General features: G+C 42.3%; 1 long non-coding RNA gene across 1 annotated transcript; it reads right to left on the bottom strand.

Annotated features, from left to right (window-relative positions):
* Positions 1–4,026: 4,026 nt before the first annotated feature.
* Positions 4,027–16,641, bottom strand: LOC141920155 (uncharacterized). The gene is made up of 4 exons (XR_012622233.1): positions 16,493–16,641; positions 14,881–14,971; positions 13,283–13,346; positions 4,027–4,083 (listed from the first exon to the last, which is right to left on the bottom strand). It is a non-coding gene; the product is annotated as an uncharacterized LOC141920155 (long non-coding RNA).
* Positions 16,642–16,924: the final 283 nt, after the last annotated feature.

Genomic DNA, 16,924 nt, shown 5'->3' with positions numbered 1-16,924 from the left:
GGTGACAAACTGACTGCAACCCCTATCCCCTGCCCCGCGGCACTGCTGGGTGGGAGGAGGTAGAGAAATTGAGAGCAAAGCTGAGCCCAGGAAGAAGGGAGGGGTGGGAGGAAGGTGTTTTTAAGATGTGGTGGTATTTCTCATTGTTCTACTCTGTTTGATTAGTGAAATAGTGGTGGTGGTGGTGTTCAAATTAAATTGATGTTCTTTTTTCTTCCCCAATTGAGTCTGTCTTTTTGCTTGTGACCATAATGGGTGAGTCATCCCTCCCTATCCTTGTCGCAATCCCTGAGCCTTTTGTTATATTTTCTCCTCCCCATCCCTGAGAGGGAAGGAGGTGAGAGGGTGGTGCTCAGTTGACCTCTGGGCTTAAACCACTACACCAGGAAATCCTTCCCAACAAGGAAGCAGTACCTGTTGTGATTAATGTATCTATGATATTTGCAAACTTTTGAAGGGCAAATGATGGCACCACTGTGGCTTGAGAGCCCCATTCTCTGTCATTATTTCCAGTATGCCCCTTCTCCTGCTTGCTTGTTGGGCCATGACCTTCAGTCAGCAGTCATGGTCAGCCTAACACTTGATTTTCCAACACTAGATGGTCCGTATTTCTAATGTAAGATTTCCAGGATAGCCACACATTGCATACACCACTCCTGTGGTGCCAGGAGTTTTATCAGCAAAGGGCTCCTCTAGGTGTGGAGATGCCAAAGACAGCAGCTTCCCAGAGTCCCTGCAGACAGGAATTGAGGGAAACACGTGAGGGCTGTAAAACAGACACAGATAAAATAACCTGATCACTAAAAAAAAATTTAAATAAAATAAAAAAGGGGTTAAAAAAGAAGAAGATTTGCTGGGACTCCTGAAATGTGAACCTTATCCCCATGATGTTCAGTGACAGGATCTCTGTGGGGAAAGACTCTCACTGTGCAGTGTGCTGCCCACAATTATGGTTTGCCATGAAGCCTCATTGATATAGAGATTTAGAAATTTCCTTGCAAAGTCCACATGGTCCTAGAGAGTTAAACCAAGAGTACCTAGGAGATAATGTCTCAGAAAGGGTGAGTTTTAGCACCAGGGGGAGATTTGGATCGTTGAGCAGAGTTCTAGGTAAAGTGGACTGTATGGTCTCATTTCTGAGAAATTACAAAAAACAAGGCATCAGTAACTGGGAATTAAAACTGTAGGCATCCTTCTTAGCAAAACCTGCTGTCTTAAGAAGTGTTGCTGCTCCTTAGCATGACACATGAGCTGGGCAATGGCAGCAGGTCTCTCCTCCTTCTGAGGGCTGAGCTTGTGGGTTCGGCGTCAGTGCAGGCACCTCTGAAGGGTTCTGGGCTGGGCAGGTGACCCCCAAGGTGACAGAAAGCCTGCTCAGACCCAGGGCTGGTAATATGGGTTGAAACACAGCTGCCCAGGGAGCATTCAGGAAGAGCTCAGCCAACTGACTCATGGTCTTTTTTTATGCCACTGGCTTTCAGATAGACACCAAAAGAAAAAAAATTAATCTTGGCACCTCATTTGCTAGGAGAACAGCCTAGAAGTATTTATTATTAAAAGGAGTGATTGAGCACTGACATTCAGTGTTTCCATTTTTCAATCGTTTCTGTTTTTTTCTTCTTTTATTCCTTGTGGTCTTTGTAAAAACACCAGAATAATAGCAATTTATTAAGAACTGGCATTCACTCAAAATAGTTTCCCTTAATGTGAATGCTTTTACTGACATTGTAAAATTTATTTACAGTTTCTCTTTTTTCTTCTGTTCATTGTTTGGACGTACCATAGGACACCAATGAAAAAAAGTTATTTATGCTAAACAGATGCACTGTGAAAAGCCAGATGCAACATGGATGATAACCAGCAGCTGGGCAAGCCCTAGCAGATAAGCTGCCTTTGACTGTGGGTTTCCTTCATGCCCACAGTTGTTATAGCAGCTTTCTCTGTCACTCACTTCACTTGCAAGTACACAGAGATGCTTATGAAGGAGATCTAAGGCCCCATTGCTTCCAAAGGCTGAAGAATAAAGTGTGAATATCACCTCCAAAGTGCTTTCTCAGCCTCCTCATGCCTCCTGATGCCTTTCCCACTTGAAAAAAAAAAAAAAACAAGAAGAGTTTAAAAACCATGAAAACCCCTAATACAGTGTGTAGAAAGTTGAAGTGCTGCCTGGATTTACCTCAGACACATTCATCTCCAGAGATGGTCCCTCCAGATCAGGTGGAGGTTGTCCTGACACTGCCTAATGCTTGTAGGTAAAGCATACACATCATCATCCAGTTCTATTCAGAAACAGCAAGGCAAACACAAACGCAGCATGCTCATGGCAGGGTGCTCTGAAACTGCATCATATGGTGCCTCAGGTGGATGCAGGTCCATACTACAGTGTTTAAGATCAAGAAAGGAACAAACACATGAAACCACATAGTGCCCAGGGCTGCCAAATGCCTGCTGCCAGTGCCGTCAGTGAAGAAGTCTGTGGGAGGCACGCTAGAGGTGTGCTGTGCCAGGTTCACAATTTCTTCTTCCCTTTGACCACCTAGAGAGCCATGGCCTGGAGAGTAGGTGGTCTGAATCACGTGTCATTCTCTCAGCCAAAGACATCAAAGTAAGCAAGCAGGATACAGCTGGATACTCCTACTTTCTCCTGAATATGAGCCGTGCCTGTGGCTCTCCCGCACAATTCATTCTATTGACGTTGTTCAGTTCTCATCCTATAAAGCATTCATTTAACTCAGAGGGGAAGAAGAAGTCAATTAAAAGCAAAAAAAGTGCAACAATGAATTTTCAACATATTGTCCCAAACAGAAAGCTGGACCAGGTGCAGACTCATGATTAAGATCAATTGATGGGAAGACATCCAAAACATTCAGCTGAACTGATTGCAGACGCCTGGCTTTGAAGGCTGTATACAATGAAGCAACTCATTAATAGCTGGACTTTCACCTTCCTGGCAATAGATGAGTCATGATTTGAGATCAGTGCCTTGGATTTTAAGAATGGAAGAGAAGATCGGGATCGTTTACCCTGCAGTACACAGGCTGTACAATTTTCTTCCAGCATTAAGACTGCATGAGGCTAATACCTCTATCTACCTAGTGCTTTAGCAGCTTCTGCATGATTGGGCCAGGAGGGAACTACTGACCCAGTTTATAGCTAAGCACGTCAACCTCAGCAACAGCAATTTGCTAAGACCTGGGTATTTGTTACTTTTCTTATGTTTCTCACTTTCTTCATCTGCAGCCAAGCTCTCCAGTTCATAAATGATGTTCCATTAGAGCAATCTGATCCCTTGTTTACAGGATAGTCCACGTCTCCACGTTATGACTAAAGCCCCAGATCAGCAAAATTATTAACCTTTTGAGAAATGCTCTCAAAAGCACAAGTAGTCTCACTCTTTTTCAGCGTGTCACTTGGTGTCACACTCAGAGCATCAACAAATAAAGAGTTCTCTACAGTATGAGGTAGTTTGAGCCTGTAGGGGAGCAGCCACAAGGACGTTTTGGCTCCTATTTTCAAAGCAGAGGGAAGCAATGGTTTCATTGCCTGATAAGCCAGGGCAAGAGAACCACCTGGCTGCAAACCTGGGCTTCCTGAAGAGCTTCACACTGTGTCAGATGGGGAAAGCAATGAGTGCACATGGTATCAGGCTTTTGAGGGAAATACTTGTCAAAACAAGAATTCTGGTGCATGCTGATATGCCTGACACGTGAGATGTGCAAGAGGGCTTTGTTGGGAACACCAGAGGAGTGTGAAAAGAGCCTGAAACTGAGAGCTGTGGAATGTTTCTATAGCCTACCTGCCAGCAAGTACCAGCCTACCCTCAGAACAGAACTGGTTTTGAATATGTGTCAGCACACTGATTGGACAGAAATGGTTGATAAATCTTATTAAGGCCAATTAAGGGGGAAAAAAAAAGATAGGACCAAACAGTTCTAGGTCCTACCTCCCCCTAGGAAAGCAAGAAGCATCCAGAGAAGCTTCCAAATAATACATTTAATTTTCACATACCTCTTCCACCCCCTCAGTGTGGGTGCACTGGAATGATTTCGCTAGCTTCAAATATTTCACTTGCAAGAAAGATCCCTGTAAAGGAAAGAAAGTGTCCAGGTGACAGTTCCAGATATTCACAGCTTCATATCTTGTCCTTCAAAAAGCTTTGGGGAGAGAAAATGCAGACCAGCCTCACAAGCTGTATCTTCTTTCCTGAGGTATTCCTTTGGCCCTTTTTCTCAATACTAGGTTTGGAAGGCATCTCTACCCCCTTGGGAGAGAAATTAAAACCATAGGCTTTCCTAGAATAACCACATTTATACAAGCTTCCCTTCCCTAGAGGAGAAGGAGAGGGACTCAAAACCTCGAAGATTGTTTTAGAACTTTTATGGTGCTTAGCCAGAAATTTCAAAAAGGGTTCATGTGGCCATAAATCAGCTGAACTGGTCAATGTGTAGAGACAACTAACCAAAAGACTCACCCAATGCTAGATGATTCACATTTCTGAGAAAGCCATGAAACAAAAGATTTCGACCTAAAAAGCAATGGGTTCCTTAACTTTTCTTAGAGTCATAACACACTGCATGAACTTTCATGATTACAAGGACCAACATAACTGAATTAATGAAGAAGGAGATTCAGACATTCCTTTCAGTGCTGGCAAAATGATGAGTACACACCAGGTGACCAAAACCTCAACATCCTACACAGCCATAAAATTGTGGCATAAATATTCTCACAAACACTTCTGTCCTGCTGAAACACAACAACTAGCATCTTTTTGTCTGGTATATCTCCTACTCACATCGATTTTTATGTCAGGAGACTGTACATTTGTCTCCTTTGAAATTGAGTTCCTTTTCTCATGTATACAGAGGCCATTTTTCTGGAGGAACTAATGATTCTGCCTAAAACTTACATTTTAAATGCAGTTGACTTTTAGAGTGAGCAAAGCCCTTCTGAAAAATCAGTAGTCTTGAACATATTCGCTCAAGATTAATACACAATGAGGTTTTTTGGAATAGAGAAGGTATCTTATCCCATATGGTTTTAGGAATAAATATAAATTCCAGCAGCAAGTAGTAGGGACATTCAAACTCTTTGAAGATTCCTATATTCTGACTGGATTCTTCACTGTTTGTAGATATGCTGTGAATTGGGAAGAGAGGCCTCTCACACCATATTCCAAATGTTTTTTGCTGCCCTTAGCTGATACAAAAGAGGCAGGAGAGACAAGGATAGTCCTTTGTGTTATCCTTGACTCTTCTGTCCTGGGTTAGAGTACCTAGTGCTTTATTTGAAACTCTTTTTGATGAAAATACCCTTATGCTCGCATCTTCATTGAGCGGGGTGGCAGACTCAAGTTTCCAGACAATGTTTAGAAATAGATCACTTATAATGCCAGTGGCCTAAAGACTACAACAGCTTTTATTGCAGTGTTAACTAGGAAGTACGGGTGTTGGTAAATGTCCTGGGCAGTTCTCCCTTAAGGAAGTGACTGCACTACCTAAGTCAACAAAGATGCTGTCCTCAAAGCATCCACAACAGGATTTATCATGGCCACAGTGACTGCTAAGATCTGGAGAGCTCACAGGTAAGTGGAAACCCATAACATATAGATACACTCCTCTTGTCCCCACAGCTCAACATCACATCTCAGTGGTGTAACTCACAAAGTCCTGTGACTGGAGATGTTCATGGAGTTTGCAAGGCACCTTCTGTTCTGTGGCCGCATTGCAGAGTAAATTGTGTTAACAAAGGATGCCCACTAAACAGGGCACAGTTCACACCCACACCATATGACACATGACCATAAGGTGTGTGAATGTCACTCAGGGATAATGGCTGGAGAATTACATCATTCTGAGGTGCTCCTTCTCCTAGTAGATCCACACGTGGATTGTCCTGGTTCAGGGCAACTGAAATGTCTTCAAAGATGATATTATTGGTGCTTCATGGGTTCTATCCATCCTACAAGACAACCAGCTGAAGACCCCAGCCTGTGAAAGCTGCATCCTCCATTGGGTCATCAAAGCCCATGTGAGGCAACATTCCAAACACAACACTTTATTTTTGGCTTTTGGGTTGTATCACTACATATCACCTTGGTTTATGGACAGATAAACTGATTAATTCATAGACTGACTGATAGAAGACTGACCAGCTACGGGCTTCATGCAGTGGTAATGCAGGACTTTGTGAGATAGATAACCTGAATGCCTCTACTTGGCTTAAACATCCTGTTCAACCTCTGGTTACTATGCTTAGGGAGACAGCAATGTACATGTATAGGTGAAGCAGCAAGGATTTTTGCAAAGCCATGCAGCAAAAGCTGGAGCTTCACAGATCAGCTTCAGCAGAGCTATGTTGATTTATAGGAGATGGCCCACATGTATCTGATGCAATCTACTGTCCAGGAAAAGAGATCATATGAGGTGGTTGCTCAAGATAGCAGAGCACTGGGAGTCATTGACCCAACAGGGCCCTTGCAGTTTAATATTCAAAAATTCCTTGAAGCTTCACATAGGACCTGGGGCAAAACACTTAAACTTTGCAAAGAAGGTTCATGCTTAGGTGGTTGCTGTAACAGATAGACACTTTGGAGCACTTTTACTTTTAAATGTTGCCCTCCACCATGAAGCTAACCAGTTTATAAGGATCAACAAGTCAGGGCAAGCATCTCCCTCTCCATGAACAATGCGGTTAGGTCTGCATTACAAGGTTTCACCAGTGCTTTTTAACTACTGGGTGCTTTTCTAAATTGAAGACCAGGCACACTGGTCAGCAAAATGAAAAGACAGAGCCCCAGGCAGTATTCAGTTCATAACTACCTGCCAATTTGTTTTGCAATTGCACTGTTATTTAAAAATGTCAGTGTTGAATTAAAAAAAGTTTCAGCTGGGTATGGAACTTGGCAGCTCCACAGCAGATCTGCCAGGGTGCTCTATCTGCCAGCCCATAAAACGTTTTGCGATCAAGCGTGCCAACCTAAATTAACTGGATTTGAGGTCAAGCAGCATTCACAGATGAATGCTCTGCAGACACTCTGAGAAGGACTGGCAGCAATACCCCCTTTACCTGTAAAGCATATTGGAAATAAATAAACAAACAAACAAACAAAAAAGGAAAAATCCACTCACTGTTCTCGTGCTCTTTTTTATGAGATTGAGCAATATTTATCTGAAAGCTGTAAAACCACAAGTACTTGGCATCTGCCCTCTTTGATCGCAGCACAGTTTAATGTAAGGCAGGGGCATCATTTAGCTGCTTTTAGCAAAGTTAAAATTGGCCCTTTGAATCATTACGTTTTTCTTTAAAACCCGTCTGTACATGGATGTGCTGAGCCACTATTTTATATATAAATATATAAAAAGAATATATATATATACACACACATCCTCATGTTTTCCTCCTTACCTCATCAATATTGAGGAGAGTCAATTGAAATCAGTAGACCAACCACTGGCAAAAATGACTGAAAAGTTGTCAGCTTATGACATGACCACAGATACAGCCTTTAGTTTCCTTCTGCCTTAGCTTGCAAACACATCTGCTTGCCATCCAGCTCACATACAGGTACTGAAGCCCGATTAACACATTTTAAATAGATTGAGATCATCAAATAGACAGAGTTTGTAAAATGCAGAGAATTACCATTATTTTACCAGGCCAAATCCTGACATCATTGCTGTTTTCCTCTGAGAGAAGAAAATTACCTTCACTTCAGCAGTGGTTTTGCCTGACTAAAAGGGGAACAAAAACAGACTGAGAGAGGACTTCATAATCTGTCCAGAGATGATTTATTCTTAGGACAGACAACTCATACTAATGAATTTCACTGCAAAATAGCTTGGCTTCAGATTGATCTATCTGCCACTTCAGTAGGTCACCTATAGCAAGTTGGCCAGTCCGCACAGCTATAAAAGGTGAGGTGGCCTGTTTCTTTGTGCAGAGGAAGGACTATGTTAATGCACTGGTCCAAGGGACAGATGATCACACGACTTGCAGCTGCTTGGTGCTACTCTTCTTAAAAATTGTCCTAGGCCATGGATGATTTCAGGGGTCAAGAGGTCTTCCCACCTGGGTCTTCACTGACTCTTTCCAGCTTCCAGCAGGACAAAGGGCATGACCAAAGTGCATTTGTATTTCAGCTAGCACCAGGTCCAGGATGGTTCTATTCTCAAGAAAGTAATTTCACCCAAGAAATTACCTACATCAGTGAACACCATTTCATCTAAGTAGGTTGCTTTGTCAGCAGCGCTAGGGTTTTAATGAAAATGTTTCCATTTAAAGACAAATGCTCCATACCCTGATGGTTGTGGTACTGCATTTGGCATGTGGAGTCCTAAATTCAAGTCATCCAGATTGAAACACAGTAAAGGTTTGGAATGAAAAATGTCAAGTCTGCTTTGGGCAAGGCAGGAACTTGAAACCAAATTTCCTATGTGCCAAGCCAGTAACTCAACCATTGGGCTTTGGATCACACAGGTCTTGTCCATGGGCCAATCAACCCTGAAAGTAACCGTGGGAGGAATCTTCCAGTCCAGTTCTAATCACTGCAATGGGAAGCAAACTGACTTGATTTCATGATAACTGACTCTACAACTTCGGTTCTTTAAGAGCTGACCCAATGCAAGATTCATCAGTTGAAGGTCTGCGTCAGTTAAGTGCTTTCTCCTCTCCCATTCTGACAGACATGGGGAGTATTAGGGGGTATTCTTTTCTTACAACATATTCACTGCATGACTTCCATTAGATTAGCTTGGACTACTCAAGCGGAACCAAGGGTTTTTTAGTTTTGTTGTTGGGTGTCCAACTCATTGAATTTCAATAATATAAGAACTATTTCAATGTATTGGAAATTTACCGTTTTTCAACTATTCAATAAACACTGGAATAATTCCAGTAGTATTGGAACACCTGGTATTGGAAAATTACAGCTACTAGAACTGGCAAAATATGACTTCTTATAGAGATAGGTCTATGGTTTCCATATTTGTGTTTTCTAGCAGAAAGTAGATCCTGCACAGCATGAACAGAAAATCATCACTGTGTCTGGATGACTCATGTTTAAAAATGCTTCCATCCTAAGTCCCTTCGTCCTTCTGGCTGAATTAGTCAGAGTGACGCACACATTTATCACCTCCACCTGCATTGCAACAGTCCAGTGCATCTAATCTTGGAATAGGAGAGATCAGGAAAGTCACTCAGCTGATCTCTTGCATGAGATTTCCAGGTACCAATAATTTTAGAGAAGCCAACAATTCCACTGCAGACAGATCATATCTTGAGAATAAGAGTCAAACCACTTTGCAAATACTTCTTTTTTTCACAGTTTATCACTGCATGCGTTTGTTTACACACATGCTCCTCTAAGGGCTGAGCTTTAAAAGCATGAGATACCCACATTCATGCATAGTTAGTGGCAACTGAGCATATTTAACACCACTGAAATTCTCAATATGTGTCTTATTGACAATGGCCTAAAATAAGTACAAGAAATATAAGCAAAAGAATAAAAAGCTTAGCTTATTGCAAGCAATATCAATTTTTCATAGTAAACCCTGCTGATAAGAGCAAACGTTTATCTCTTATGAGAGATTTTGCATAGCAGGCTAAGAAGAAATATTCCTTTGCCATCTAAGAATGAACAGTATTAGGTGAGATAGTATAGTGCTTGTCATCCTCTGTGCTATGTTAGAGTGGGAAAGATGGACAGATACTTTGTGCATAAGGGAGTGTCACTACTCAGTTATTTCCCGCTTATCTGCCAGACCAGCAGTTAGCTGGCTAGTGAAATGTTAATGCTGCTTCACCTAATCCCTTTTAGTGGAAGAAGATGAAGCATCCCAACAGCCCTCCATATGGGCGGTTTGACTCAGTCCACTTAGATATGAGGCACCTCCTGGAGCCCACTTGGTCCTTGCTTGCCACAAGCTCCCTGTACAATGGGTAGGACGCGGGGAAGTGGACAGTGCTGTAAGCAGTACATTAATGCATCATTTCTTCTGTTGATTTTGCAAGGTGGCTCACCAGAGACTCCCAATCCTGCCTACAATCTTATGAAATCTCTACAGCAGGGTAGTCACCCAATAACAATTTTGAGGTGAAAATGAAGTCCTTGGAGCTTCAAACTTCCCTGAGACATGAGAGAGGGAGTTAACCTCTTGCTGAAACAACCTGACCCTCTTCTATTTAAACCTTTCCTCCCCTTGAGTCCCAGATTTGCTGTTGGGCAGGACAGGCTACAAAGGGCTGATGAAGCCCAGGGAGAGGATTCCCTCCTAGCAACTTCTGTGTGGCTGTGGGGCAACAGCTTGAGAAATGGGACATAGGTATCATGGCCATCATGGCCATCTGGACATGTCATGATCTCCATGACACCCTAGCCCAGAGTTACCTCCAGGCTTTTGAAAACATCTGTCCTTCTTGTAAGGTTGTGAACAGGCCTTCTCATTGCTGAAAGGTTCATAAACTGCCTAGGTTTTTCTTACACACAACAGGGTTATTCTAGCCATTCCCAATGGTCTCTCCAATCCTGTAATACTAGTCATGTTCTCAAAGACAGCAGCAGAAGTCCTTAGAACCACGTGATAGTCTCATACAGCTCTAAGGCTGGGTTGGCCAATATGGTTCCGTGTCCAAATTAACAGACAGTACAGTAGTGTTGTTTTTCCTCTGATAGCTGACTGTCTTGATTTCAAAGGTCAGTTGTCTCCCCACAACCTCTGTCACATGTAGGCCCATATATCTCATTGCCACCATGAGAAGATATCCACTGACATGTCTGAAATATCAGCAGGCAACATGCATGAACAATCAAAAAAAAATACAGCTGTCTCCTACATGAGACAACTATGGTCAGAGGCAACTTCCCTGCCACCCACCTACTCCTGGTTATCCTGCCTGTCCTTTTCATCCTGTTTCACCATGCATGTCCCTTTTGTCACCCCCTGTTCCTACTTCTCTCTCAGTCCTTTGCAGACAACACTAGAAAAATCCCTGTTGGGGCTGGAGAATTGCACAGGGCTTACTGGCAGAGTCAGACTAGAAAGAATCAGCTGCAATGGAAAGAAACAATAAGTCCATTAGCAAAGTCTGGAATACCCTAAATGTCACAATAAGATTTAAGGCTACCCCAAAGCTTGCAATGTACCTGGTCTGTTTTTACAATGAGCAGATCTGAATGTCAAAAGAAAAATTGCACTAGAAGTTGAAAGAGTGGCCTGTAGCCAAGTAAGAAACACAGACACTTAACACTTCTCTGTTAACAGCAAGGACAGCAATACTATAAAACTGTTATTGCTAGCTCAGTGGGTTTACAGTACAGAGAAAGTTGTTGCTTTTCTGTCAGAAAATAGCTGTTGAACAAAGGAGGAAGACGGAATGATGTATGGATTTTCCTGAGTCCACAGCATGGCTGTAAGGCACTAAGATGGAGTGGCACTGCACAGGGTCCAGGCTGTGCTAGGACATCCACCGTGCTCCCTCAGAGACCACCACCCCTCATGGGCAAGGAGCAGGGGAGAGCAAACACAACAGCGCTGCACTGCAGGGGAGGCAAGGAAGGCAGCCAGTGGTCTGAGTGGGAAGGAAACCAAGGGAAGTCAGCTGTCTGGGACACAGGAGAAACAGAAGAGACTGAGGATGCCAACATAGACGAGGTGCTGGTGAAGAGGAGAGGGAGTGGGAGGAAGGAAGGCTCAGTCCAGCAACAGATCTCCGCAGCTGGCCAAGAAATGAATCCCAGCCATACGAGAACCGCATGGGGTCAAGGAACAGGAACAAGGGAAAAGTGTGGTCTCAAAAATACCCACGGGGACATGAACAGGAACATCTACCATGATGTAAACTAGGGTGTGCATTTCCAGCCAGTCAGCTGCTCTCTGATTAGGGCTTGCACACATGCTGAGCTTTTCCCACAGCCAGCACAGGTTAGCTGTCCCCATCTCCACTCAAAGGCAGGGAAAGCACGCCGGCTTATCACAGGGTAAGAAAGTGCACATGGGCAGTGCTTGAGGGATTGTTCCATATGCTAAGTAATGAATTTGTCTGTGTTTCTGTATCTTGGGTTGTTACCTGTAAAAGCTTTTGTCAAAAGGGTATAGCAACCTGGAGAAAAGAGACTGACTCTGAACTCTGGATCAGTCAAACAGGTTTAAAAACATTAAAAAAAAAAAAAACCACAACAAAAAAACCCAACAAACAAACAAACAAAAAAACAAAACAGAAAAACAACAACAGAACAGAAAAAAATCTTTGCAGTTTTCAGCAGCTTTTAGAGTCCTGGAAACATAACAGGAAATTTGAGGAAGAAGAAGGAAGATTATAAACCTTTGAAAGTATAAATCAAGGCAAATAGTAGATGAATACCAAGCCAGAGTAGGATTCATGTCAAGAAAGTAAGCTACAATTTCATTATTTGATTTTACTATAATCTGAGTTGATTTTAGTAGGAAGATGACCTCTCTATAATATTTGTCATATCCTTTCAATGTTCCAATTAGCTGCTGCTGCCAGTGTCTAACCAAGGTGGCTAAATGTATAAGTCATCTCTTGACCAATTATTTGAAAATCTTTTGTATAAGAACTGTATGTGCAGAGACCTGGTAACTAAATTAAAAAAGGTCTAGAATACTTCTAACCATTTTATTGTGCTTCCAGGTTAAAAATAGTTTTTAAAAAAAAAGAGAAAGAAAGAATGAAAAGGAGGTGGAATTAAAAACTAACATTAGTCCAAACCCTTAGAGAGCAACATGTAACAACTTGAGACAAGTAAAGCATGCAGTGTTTGGCACTGAGCAGTGTGCTGCAAAACAAGACACATACACTTGAACGCATTTCCAGATCTCCTAGCAAGCAAAAATACCCACTGCCCAGAGAGGGTCAGCTGAAAGGATCCCAGGCTGTAAAGCTCATTTCCTAGGGAAAGCTGTTAGTCAACACCAGCTCTTTGAAAATGCAAGAGGTAACCCTGGGAGGAGACCCCACTTTCAACAGTATGGCAGGAATGATACCTAAATGCTCACAGACAATGCTAGAGGCAAAACAGCAGAAAGCAAGTCCCCTTTCAGAAGTTACATGTGTATACTCCTGTGATGAATGTTTTCAGGTCCTGGAGTAGAGTAATACCCTTTCACTTACTTATAGTTTTAATATTTCCTGCTGTTGTTTTTGACCCCTGCTAGCTGTAATTCAACTCTGTGGCTCATAGGCACTGTGAGTGTGTTCACAGCTTTTTCACCAAAGTGAGCACCTCACCCAGACTCCAAAAATGCAAGCTACCACTCACCTGGGTCCAATAAGGAACAGCAGCCTTTCCTAGCCCCAGGATTCAGCCAGTCTGATTTACGGTCCTGACAACAACACAGAGAAGTGAATACAAGCCTAACTTAGAGGTAAATCCCACATATTTCTGAGGCCTGACACGTGGTTTCATACTTTCTGTAAGAAATAATGATAGTATCCTTGGGTTCCATGTCAGAAAAATGAAACATTTGGGTCATTAGCAAATAATATAACAAGTTATGTGGTAGGAAGAGACATCTTAATTGTGGATGCAAAACCACTGCTGGGAAGTTGTGGGGAACAAAACTTATGCTACTACATGACTGCACTGCTTCTTGTGTGAAATTTACAGATGTGGAAAACACATTCCTTGGACTACAAGAAACTCTTAGTACTGGGCTCCTTTCTCAAAAAGAAACTTGAGAAGATGCATAAATTTGCCATCTTGTTTAACATGGCTAATATAGTCACTAGACATGATTTCAAGTCAAGAGATATTTCAAAGACTCTTCAGCTGCCATGCCAGAATGAGCTTAATGTTGGGCCAAACTCCATGAGCATAGATGGAGACACCTTATTGAAGGAGCTTGCTACATTGCCTCCAAGGAAATTGCCTTAGAAATTAAATATCAAGACAGCCATTAGCTTTTGGTGATGGTCCCACTGACAATTACATAGCCAAACAACACACCCCAGATTTATCCAGGAGGAGCATTTTTTTGCCCACATTGTTGGCATTGCAGGTTTGAAATCTATGGCAATGAGGGGTATTGGTACAGGAATATGAAGATCTACAGCCTACCAGAACAATTCTGAACATTTGAAGCCAGCTCCTGGGAGATTTACATGTCTCCTTTCTGAGATATTTGCTAGCCTCTCCCATCACATCCTCCTAGGGACACATGGGGCACACAGCCTCTAAGAAATCTCTTGAGCTACCACCACTGCCAGAGAAATTCATCTGGCTCACAACGTACCCAGGTGCTGACTCCAAGAAGCTCTCAGGAGAAAGAGGGAAGCCAACACAGGCCTCTGCCATGAGAATACTTCTTGCAGTCTGCTCCAGCAGAAGCAGACTGAAGGCAGCTATTTCAGGCAGCCACATGCTCATAGCTTCCTACTTTCCTAGACGCTGCTCAGGACACATGGACTTGCCTGTATGCATGGGCTGAATAGTGCATGAGCTACCCAAGAACTGTCCATGAGTATTAAGAATTGTTCTGGTTATCGCAAGCTACAGCTTATTGAGTAGTTTAAGGCTATTGTGGCCTGCCAGGCTGAAAAGGTTGGACGCCACTGATAGAGCTAAAAGACCACCAATCAAAAGGAGCAAGTGTGAAGCTCTGTGGGCTGGCAGCAAAGCTAAGTTGTCCTCTTGATGTTCATGCCAAGTCTGGGCAAACTGGCATCTCCCATTGTGCAGCTGACTGAGGAGTCACAGTCCAGAGCTCCTTCCTCTGCACCTCAAAATGGGTTATAGCTTCAAAACATGAGTTTAAGAGAAAAAGACAGCAGCATCTTTACTCTAAAGGGCTCCATCATGGGATCCCAAGCTTGTAGCTCTAAATTAAGGCACTGAAGGACACAGTGAAACAACTCTACCTGTATGTGTCAGAGATAGTTGCTCAGAGTCCAGCTTAGGTCTCAGTTGTAGTCGCCTGGAGATGTTCTTCAGGCAGGTGACACAAGCAGCCTATGGCATAATATCAGACAAAAACAAAGGCAAAATTAAAGAGAGATAGTAGAGACAAAGGGTGTATCTATCTGTCCTACAGATCACAAGTAGCTGTAGCGGTGTCTGAATAACCCTAAACAACCAGGCTTTGGGCCTGGCAGAACAAAGCTCAGCCAGAGCTAACTGCACTTATTTGGCAGATTTACCATAGATTTGCCATCACCCTGTGGCTCACAACTAGGACAACTATGTTCTCCTTCAGTGCCGTCCATTTCAAGCTTTCAGATAGCCTTGAACAAGCTGTCAAAAACAATATCCCCTCACTACACTGTTGAAGCTAGTGAAGTCAGGAGCAAACAGAAAAACGGACAACTTGAGTGAGGTAGAGCTGAGGGGATAAGTCTGTGTTCATAAACCCTCCAAAAAGGTGCTGACCCCTTTCTAACATTCACATCTAACTAGAAACATTAAGAAAATTCATTTATATGCTCACCAGACAGTAAAAGCTATTGTGAAAGAATGTGAGAGGGATTATGCGAGATATGAATACATTTTCTTGGCTGCATGGTGTTCATGCTAGTGTATCAAAGATATTACTCAATGAATTTGCCATGACAATAATTCTTCCTTATTGTGAGGGACTGGGAGAACTACAGTGCTAGAGGAAAGCAAAACACCGATTTTCAGTAAAAGGGGAGGTTGTATTATTATACTGGGCTGTTTAATCTTGTCTCCTCCTAAATGTACACATTGTGCTTTGCACAATGGACCCTGATCATGGTGGGGCTTTTAGATGCTTTGATAATAATAATAACAAAAATGAGTAGCAATTAACATGAAATTCAATGGTCCCAGAAATTACCCCCTCATAAATCTGACTACTGTATCTAGTAGTAATGGAACAAATATTAAGAAAAATAAATTACTGAACATCTGGAAAATAACAGACTATTAAGCAATAAGCAGCACAATAAATCTGGTGAGAAAAGATATGGCTGCCTTTTTGGACACAATTTAAAAAATGACTGTTGTATACTCATAGCAATACATGCATTACAGCTACATTAGCCTCTCAGTAAAGCATCTGCTTCAGTGCCAAATAAAATCTTTTATTTTTTCAAAAAGAAAAGGGTTAAATTAACTTGTTTTGGCAATAAATAATATGAAGATCAGAACTACTAAAGGATAGGAAATAAAAATACTAGCTAGCATCATTTAAAATACAGTGCTAGCGATACCCGAGAAAGAGGTCAGTGTCAGACCACGTGCTTTTTTATAGAGTATTTCATTCTGTGCCATTTAGATCTTTCCTTCACTCTCTTTGTATTACCATATGAGATTTCCCAGAAATACATTGCTCTGTGTTGATATTTTCATTGTCTGGACCTGAGGTTCAAGAGGGAGGAAGGGAATGAGTAGCTATTTATTCTCTCACCCTATAAATTCAAATAGCTTCTGAATATTTGCATAATACTTCACACTTTTTAATCATGACCTGGAAGGAGAAATTCACAAATGAGGAATTCGAGCTGGTATTACCTCCCACTTATATTGCCTTCCTCAAATTACCAGCAATAAATCCATCCAGAGCTAGCCCATAGCACAGCAAAACACTTGAGCATATGTTCAACTATTACACAGCCAGTAGTCACCGAACTGAAGTAACTGCAGTTACTCTTGGAGGCCTTTTTATTTCATTGGGCTGCATTAGCTTCTGAGAACTCTTCCCTCTATGCAAAGATGCAAAAGAAGGTCCTAAGACATCTACGAGCTGCAAGAGCAAGAAAATTCTGCTGTGGATTTTGCAAGTAACCACCAAGAGGAATTAGCACAAGTTCCTACTAATTGGAGAATTTTAAAACAGGTGAGACAAAATTCTAGTAATTGCATTGTAAAGAACAACCCATCCTCACACAGACCTGGAATGGGCGTCCTCAAAGATCTGGACAGTGTGTGAGCAGGGCAGACCTA

This window comes from Strix aluco, chromosome 2 (assembly GCF_031877795.1).
Source record: "Strix aluco isolate bStrAlu1 chromosome 2, bStrAlu1.hap1, whole genome shotgun sequence".
Lineage (NCBI taxonomy): Eukaryota > Metazoa > Chordata > Aves > Strigiformes > Strigidae > Strix > Strix aluco.
This window is presented reverse-complemented; position numbering and strand designations above follow the sequence as displayed.